We start from the raw sequence: 8,001 nt of genomic DNA on the forward strand, positions 1-8,001 counted from the left end.
GAATCTACGAGTGACACCAACCTGAGGCCTGGCAGGGAGGTTGCTGGGGGCTTTAAAAATGCCCTGGCTTCTCTCCCCTCCTCTCTGATCTCCTTGCACTGGCTGCACGCACCTGGATCCAGAGGACAAGGAAGACCAGGAAATGCTGGCTGTGGGGGTCAGCCTCAGGCACTCAGATCAGAGGAGAAAGGTAGAGAGGGAATCCGGAAGGGCAGAGAATATCCAGTACAAATGTAGTATGTGTAATACGACAGAGAGAACTTTCCAAAACGTGCAGCTGGTAACATAGGGAACACATGCAAGGAGAAGTGTTTGAAAAGCAATTTTCAGGGAAAGGTAAAACCATGACTCGCATAGTTACAACGATGAACACATGTTAAAGGATGTATTTTACTCATAAGATAGAGGGTAGCAGACGGATGTTAAAAATCCGTCCAAAGGGAGAGTCAAAACAACACAAAGTAAAGTGCTTGGGAGTAAAGGACTACGGAGAGGAATTGCAAATGGAGACTGAACTCTTTCATTCTCTGGCTGGAGGAAGTAAATTATGATAACTGCCAGGAAGGACAAATTTACATATCCATCAGTAACCCACAATTTCCAAAGAATTACTAAAAAGCTCAAGGTCAATGTACAGAGCTAGAATCTGATAACCTGGAAGGATGTGCTGTAGCAGACGCTTACTTCTCCTTGGAAACAAATTTTTTTTTCTCCAGGAGACAACTTAACAACGACGACAACAACAACAACAAGACACCCTATAGTTTAACAGTCTCAGAGGTGATGAAACTATGAAACAAGAACTGGTTGCAAGAAAGAAAGGAACACTTAAGAGAAAAACATAACAGTTGGCTATTAAAGCCATAATAGTAGAAACAGGACAAAACAATTAGAGTTGGAGGATAACGTCAAGAGCGTTTCCCAGAAAGCAAAGCAAGAGCAAGGAAGTAAAAACAGGCATTCAGTTTGATGCCAAACCCCTTAATCTCAAGTTCGTGTGCACACTAAGCCAATCACTGAGACACCAGCGCTTGGAGATGGAGAAAGGTTTATTCGAATTGGCGGAGAAGGCGGGAGGATAGGTTCTCTCAAATCCACCTGAACGAGAGAAGAAAGCAGGGGGTTTTACAGAGCTAAGGGGCTTGGCAGGAGCAGTTTCTCAGGAGAAACCAAGGGGTCACGCGTGTTTCTTTCACTCCTGATAAGCCCTTGGGCAGTCTCACTTCTGGGCATCAACAGCAGCTGAGGGCCGGTTATCTGCTGAGTGGTGATCTCTGGTGATTGGTGATCGTAACTTCCTTGAAGGCATTCTCTTCCTTCTGTGAAACAAGCTCATAAATCCTTGTGAGCCTTGAGTCACCCCTCTGGTTAAACAAGAAAACGGCAAATTGACAAGACTGACTTCCTTTCAGCTAGGTCTGTGTTGGGGACAAGGTCGAAAGGTCACATTGACTATTGACGGTGACCCTCGGGCCCCCGGGTTCAAGTTCAGGAAAGTGGATGAGCCCAGGAGGTGCAAACATGAATAATGTCAACTGAAATAAAGAATCGTGATAAAAGTTACTTGAAAGAGTTCGTTCAATAACCAAAGGTGAGGACTCGAGCCTGGGAAACAGCTCAACAGAGCGTCCTGCAGGAACTGCTCTGACGGAGGTCTACAGATCTGAGCACAGTTTATGTGCCTTCTTACGAGGCCGTCCATAAGAGCAGAAAGGGGCTTACTCATGAACAGTCCTATACGCCAACAATCAAACGGCGAAACCCTCCCTCCGTGGCAGGGTACATCTGGTTTTTCTCTCGTTTATAAAGTAAGAATTTCTTGGTTACGTACCCTGGAATGCTGATGTCATCTATGTGGGGAGGGAGGCAAGTCCCAGGGTGGCGAGGTACCCCCCGAACCTAAAGACGTAGCGAGAGGGTATGAGAGCTGGGTACCCTTTCTCTCTTCTGGTTGCAGATCTTTTCTCGCTGGCGTCTTCCGTCACGAGGTGAAGGGTTGCAAGGTCATTCTGACACAGGCTTAAGATGACCTCCAAGGCCGCCTCGCTGTACAGCCTAGATTTTGCACTGACTCTAAGCCTATGCGGCTTGCTTGCCAGTTTTGCCTGTTAGACCGGGGAGAGGGGTCCTGATTAGTCGTTCACCATAACACGTGTCCCAGAAAGGGGATGGGGAAAAAAGCATCCAAAACGCTTTTGCACACCTAAAGATTGAAAGTAACCTGAATGAAATTTTCGATGGACGAAACTGAACTTTCAAGAACGGAACAGCTTTCGCTGGCAGTCGTGATGCTTAATGCGTTTCAATATGATTCAATATGATCCACAGATCAAGGCTGCCCCAGGGAGAGAAGCCCAAGGTGTCCTGGCCTACATGCCGATCTATAGGACCCAATGGATTTTACGGTGTGGATTAGGGTTGCCCCAGGGAGAGAAGCCCAGGGCATCCTGGCCTACATGCCCATCTCTATGACCAGATTCATATCTAAAGTTATAGACCACACAGTAACCAGACCCCATCTGCACTGAAACCATTTAATGACTTTTTACGTCATCTTTTCTTTGTGTGGTAGAAATAAGTCAGGTACCCATGCCTTATAAGTTTAGCCCCAACTCTCAACACACTGCAGCAGCTCTTCACTGCCCATGGGTCCTGTCCCTATGCCATTCCATACTATTCTCTGAATAAAAGAGCACTACTGCCAGACCTTGAGAGTCCAAGAAATCTTTCTTTCGACTCCTGGACTCACCGAGCCCGCATCAAATAGACACACACACACACACACACACACACACACACACACACACACAGCGCTACATCACAAAGATAAGTGGATTTGAAAGGAACCGGTTTCCTCTGTAACGGGAAGCCATTACTTCCAGAAGGGCGCAGGGGTTGAGCCGACCGCCAGACAGGCGCTGGGCAGGGCTAGAGTTAGGAAGCCGCGCGCGCCGCCCCAACAGGTCGGAGTGGGAGGAAGGAGGGAGAGGCCGACGTGACTTCCCCCACCGGCCGCCGGTTCGCCGGCTGACCGGCTGGAGGTCGCGGGAGGAGGGAGGAGACGGTGGCGGCGGGGCGTGGGCTGGAGGGAAGGGCTGTTTGTCGTGACGTCACGGACAGGGCGGGACCCATGCAGATATGGCAGCGCAGGGGCTGCTGTGTCGTGATCTGCCGCTTAAACACAATATGCTCTCCCGTGGTGTGGGAGCGAGTCCAGGGCTGTTGCTTGAAACCGCGTGTGCGAGCGGTGTGGAAGGGCTAGGGAGGCTCGGGGAGCAAAGTGACCCTGTGTGTACAGTGCGAGGCGTCTGAGCGTGGGCCGGGGAGGGAGGTCGCGTTCTCATACTTACCTGGCAGGGGAGATACCATGATCACGAAGGTGGTTTTCCCAGGGCGAGGCTTATCCACTGCACTCCGGATGTGCTGACCCCTGCGATTTCCCCAAGTGTGGGAAACTCGACTGCATAATTTGTGGTAGCGGGGGACTGCGTTCGCGCTTTCCCCTGGTTTTCGTCGCTGTCTGAAAAGCAGAAGGACGGAGGCTTCGGAGTTAAGTATCTGCGGTTTTCCGCTTTTTTTTTCTCAGCAGTCTGCAGCGTTCTCCAGCGTCGTGGCGGCTTCGGAACAGGGCGTCTGCGTTTTGCTTAGCTGGGCGTAGGTGCTTGTTCTCTTGGTGTCCCAGCGCGGCCCGCTTCTCGGCGTCAGCGAGTCTCTGCTGCGTTGGCGCACAGGGACGGATAAGGTCTTGCTCCGCGCCCTACTCGACGCCGAAGCTTTCAGGAGAACGGCGCTGGGGCATCCTCCTGTGGGCGGCGAGGGCGTGTGCTCGCCCTTGTCATGGTCTGAGGTAGGAGCTGCCTACAACTGTTCCAGGTGTTGTCCCCGTTGAGTTGAAGGCATGACACGCTTGTTTTGTGTGGGGAAACGGCGCCGTCCTGGTGCCTGGGACATCTTGCACGTATAGGCCACGCAAGTCAGAACCGCAGTCGGACCTGAGTCTTGCCAGGATAGCCTGCCTGTCATCCTCCCAGGAATGGACCATAGGAAGTCTTGGGAGGAGCCGTGACCAGTTTCCCATGTGCCCAGCTACTGAGAGGCCGCAACTGCGCAGCCTTCCTACCCATCTCCTGCCCTTTCAATATCGACTCTTTCCTCAGACTTCGTTTCTTGAGTGTCAGCTGCCGTGCTTGATGTCTTGCTTCTGCACCTTACACCGTTGCTGGCCACTTCCCAAGACACCATCCCACCCATCCTCCCCACCCCAAAGCAGCCTCTTCCTATGTCGGCCTCCAGCTTCCTCTCCCCCCCCCCCCACCTCTTCTCTCAGCCCTCTCTTCTTACCTCCACAGGCACACAGCAGGAGCGAGCTCTCAGCCTCCAGTTTGCACCTGCCATGCTTCAGTAGCCTGGAGAATTAGGAATCCTCCTTGATATCCCTTCTCCTTAAGTGGGAGTAGGAATCGTAAACAACACAACCTCCCCACTCCCACCCCCATGCCCACCCCACCGTCAGAAGTAACTTTAGTTTTTCCCCTGTCCCAAAGTGCCGGGATATTGTGAAACCGAGAACGAAGAAGTTGAAAAGACTCTTCCCTGGCCTAGAAGAAGAGAGAGAAAAACAAAACTTCGAGATAAGCTTTGCTAACTGCAGCTGTGCATACTCAGCATAATCAACTGTGGTTCGAAAACAACCAGGTCTTTCTGTCCCTCCTTAGTATGGCAGGGAGCTGTCTTTCCCGGAAAGTCAAGGTCCAGACATCAAGATTCTGCCTCACAAGCCCAAGCAGGCTGAAGATGAAAACTAACCAGAAAAGTCCAGACAGTTAGGGGAAGACAAATTCAGTCTTCAAGGCCAAACCCAGGCTGGTGGCCACCCACGCCCCCTCCCCTACCTAAAACCCCTACCTTTTTCCCTTCGAGGAGACGGATCTAAGTTTTCACTCTCATCTCCACGTCTGGCCGCCTTTGGATAATAAACCTCTTCTCTTGCCACAAGCCTGGCGTTCCAGCGACTGGCCCTCGTGTGCGGTGGCGAAACGATCCTGTGTCGGTGTTCGCTAACAACTGAACTACAATCCGGAAGAAAACCCCAGATCCGGTGTTGGGAGTCGTGGGCATTTGGCCGACCCCTTTCCCAGGACGTGTCTGTTCTCGTACCTCCCTCATCCTCGCTTCTGATCCCCAACGTCCTGGCGGACAGAAACTCCCCGGCCAAAGAGAAAAGGCGGGGACCGAGGCGGGGTGGACGATCGCGCCCCCTCGTGGCCGGCGCCCGCAGACCCGCTCGGCCGCAGAAGCTACCGAGACCCGCGCCGGGCTGGCGGCGGCGGGGTGCGGGCGGGACACAAGGGCGCGTCCAAAGAAAACCGACTGAAAAGCACAGGATGCCGAGGGAGCGTTCAGGACGTTGAAAGCAGAGGTGGCACGTCCTACGGACGGATCCGGTTCGATGAACAAGAGCCGTGAACCTCTCTTCTCCCCGGCAGCGGGAGGTCTCCTTGCTCAAAAGGGGAATATCCGAACCAAGACCGAAGCCAACTCTCAGTGCCTTACTGACGGGAAAGCTTGGGTTTTTAGAGTGCCTAACGGACTTCCCCAGCCTTGAGGCCGTCAGCCCTGCTGTGCCCCGGAGCCCTGGTCGAGGAGCTTCTGAGCGAAAGGCGCCCGGAGGAGGACGCCGTCCGCAGCGCGGGAAGCCCGCGGTCGCCCCGCCCCGCGCGTGCCCACGGGGCGGGAGAGCTGGGGCGCGCCTCCGCCCGCTGCCGGCCTCGGGCGTCTTCTCCGCGGAGCCAGGGGGCGGCAGGACGCACGGGGAGCCCGCGGGCCCGCGCCTCGGAGCTGCCCGCGCTCGGCTCACCCGCGGCCCCGGAGGAGCCCGGGCCGGGGCGGCCGGCGCTCGGGGACCCCTGGTCTCCACCGACGCCGGGCTCCGCGGCCCGGAGTCCTGGTTCCGGCGCAGCTGGGGGCGGAGGGAGGAGACCCCCGCGGGTCGGGCTCCGAAGTCGAGTGTGACAGCGGCCTTGAGCGTCCCGCGGGGACTTAGGAGCTGGACGTTCTGACCGCAGCCTGAGTGCGTCAGACTTAGAACAAATGAACACTCTGAATGAAACGGGTCCTTTAAAGAAAAGACGGCGCCTCCAGGCCGGGTCTCGAAGCGTCGACCCCGAAACCCAGACACCCTGGCCGAGGGCCGCGCCGGCCGCCGCCTCCCTCCCCGCGTCTCCCGCGGACCCCTCTCTCTCCCACCAGGAGCCCGCGGGTCCGAAGACAAGACGGGCCGCGCGGGGGCCCCTCGTGGTGCGGGACGGAGCGGACGCCGCCTCTGCCTTTGGCCCCGAGGCCCGAGGGCGACCCTGCCGAGGGGCTGGCCCTGGCTCGGTCGCCGGGACCCTGGGCGGCGGGGCCGGGGCCTCCGAGGCGCCGCGACGGGCAGAGCTGCGCGGGGCCAGCGGGGGGCACCGCAGGCTGGGAGGGACCCCGCCACGCCGGCCCTGTCCGTGTGGACGCGCCCGCACAGAACCCGGTGTCCGGGACCCCGACTCCCGCGGAGGAGGCGGGAGAGCGCGGGGGACGCGGCGGCAGGAGCGGGAGGGGCGAGGGACCGGGAGCAGCGCGGGCCGAGGAGCTTCCTTTCCGGGGCCCCGCACCTTCCTCTGCGACAGCGGGGCGCGAGGGCGACACCGCACGCGGTTTGAAGGGTAAAAAGTGGCGTTCATCCTGAAGGGATGGGCAAGGTCCCACCGAGATTTGAACTCGGATCGCTGGATTCAGAGTCCAGAGTGCTCACCATTACACCATGGAACCCCCGCGGGAGCCGCGCCTTCCGCGCTCGCCAGAGCGGGCGGGTGAGTCCTCCCCGGGCGCCCGCGGCTCCCGCGCACACTCCCAAGGCTTCCCTTCCCGGGACAGTGGAGCTGCGTGCGTGGCCGTCCGCCTCGCTTTCTCTCTGCGCCCCCCTCCTTTGATTGACTTCTCCTCACTTCACTCGCACCTCGGAAAAGGAGGTGAGATCCACTCTTGGGCTTCGGGCCCGGGAAGAGGAGCCCTTGACGCCTCCCTCCTAAGCCGCCTATTCCGCCTCAGTTTACCAGAGTCTCCTGTCCTGAGGTGACATTTCTGCAAACAGTAGCCTTGCTTTCCTCTTCGTTGCCTTCTCACTTTTCCCATGGCCCAGAGAGGGCAGACGGTTGTCAGGGCGGGACTTGGGACTTCCTGGGTCCCTTGGCCGCGCAGCACCCAGCACGTCCCAAAGCCGCCACCGCCTCCTCCACGTCATATATATATATACGACGGTGTGGCCGCAGTGGAGCGGGGTGGGGAGGCGGGGGAGCTTTCCTTTTCTTCTTCATGCACCTCTGGGGGATTTGTTGTGGTCGTTGTAATTCTTTCTTACAACAAACGCATAGTTGTTACATTCACGATACAGAGTTATCAACCGTGTTTAACGTTTATATCAAACACTCAGACCAACCAGACCATACTCGCCTGCGGTGACTCAAAATCAACCGCCCACCGTGGAGGCCACGAGGCAGGGCCCTGACAATTATACAGCCACAGACTCTCTTCTGAGAGCTTGGCCAAGTCAATTCCATCCCACCTTCTCAATATATCACGACCCGGAAACTGCACGGATTTAAAACATGTACACTATCAGGGCACCCAAGAGCGCTTCATCGCTGGGTCGTAGGGGATGTGGACCCAAGTTGCCTTCACAGTGTATGCAGCTTTTATGTACTCAAAATACCACCACACTACATATTTACACGGGTAATAGATATAAATTCATATTATACGCCAAAACCACAATCTGTGTATTTCATCTTCCCCTTTATTTCTTCACTGTGTCCCAAAGCCGTCTCTCCCCTGATCCAATACACGGAACAGAAAAACTAGCATTAACCGGAGCGAAAAGAAAGCGGCTGACTAAAGAACAGAGTCCGAGAGACGCCCAGCGTCGCTGGAAGAGGTAGTTTGTCCCAAGAGACTAGGTGAGGGTTGAAT

General features: G+C 56.0%; 1 long non-coding RNA gene and 2 other non-coding genes across 3 annotated transcripts; 1 reads left to right on the forward strand and 2 right to left on the reverse strand.

Annotated features, from left to right (window-relative positions):
• Nucleotides 1–1,031: 1,031 nt before the first annotated feature.
• Nucleotides 1,032–5,186, reverse strand: LOC138924094 (uncharacterized). The gene is made up of 4 exons (XR_011438720.1): nucleotides 4,906–5,186; nucleotides 4,342–4,406; nucleotides 1,832–2,105; nucleotides 1,032–1,364 (listed from the first exon to the last, which is right to left on the reverse strand). It is a non-coding gene; the product is annotated as an uncharacterized lncRNA (long non-coding RNA).
• On the forward strand, nucleotides 3,343–3,506 carry LOC138924391 (U1 spliceosomal RNA). The gene has a single exon (XR_011439438.1). It is a non-coding gene; the product is annotated as a U1 spliceosomal RNA (small nuclear RNA).
• Nucleotides 5,187–6,732: 1,546 nt separating the features above from the next.
• TRNAQ-CUG (transfer RNA glutamine (anticodon CUG)) lies at nucleotides 6,733–6,804 on the reverse strand. The gene has a single exon. It is a non-coding gene; the product is annotated as a tRNA-Gln (tRNA).
• Between the last annotated feature and the right edge of the window lie 1,197 nt (nucleotides 6,805–8,001).

This window comes from Equus caballus, chromosome 5 (assembly GCF_041296265.1).
Source record: "Equus caballus isolate H_3958 breed thoroughbred chromosome 5, TB-T2T, whole genome shotgun sequence".
Taxonomy (NCBI): Eukaryota; Metazoa; Chordata; class Mammalia; order Perissodactyla; family Equidae; genus Equus; species Equus caballus.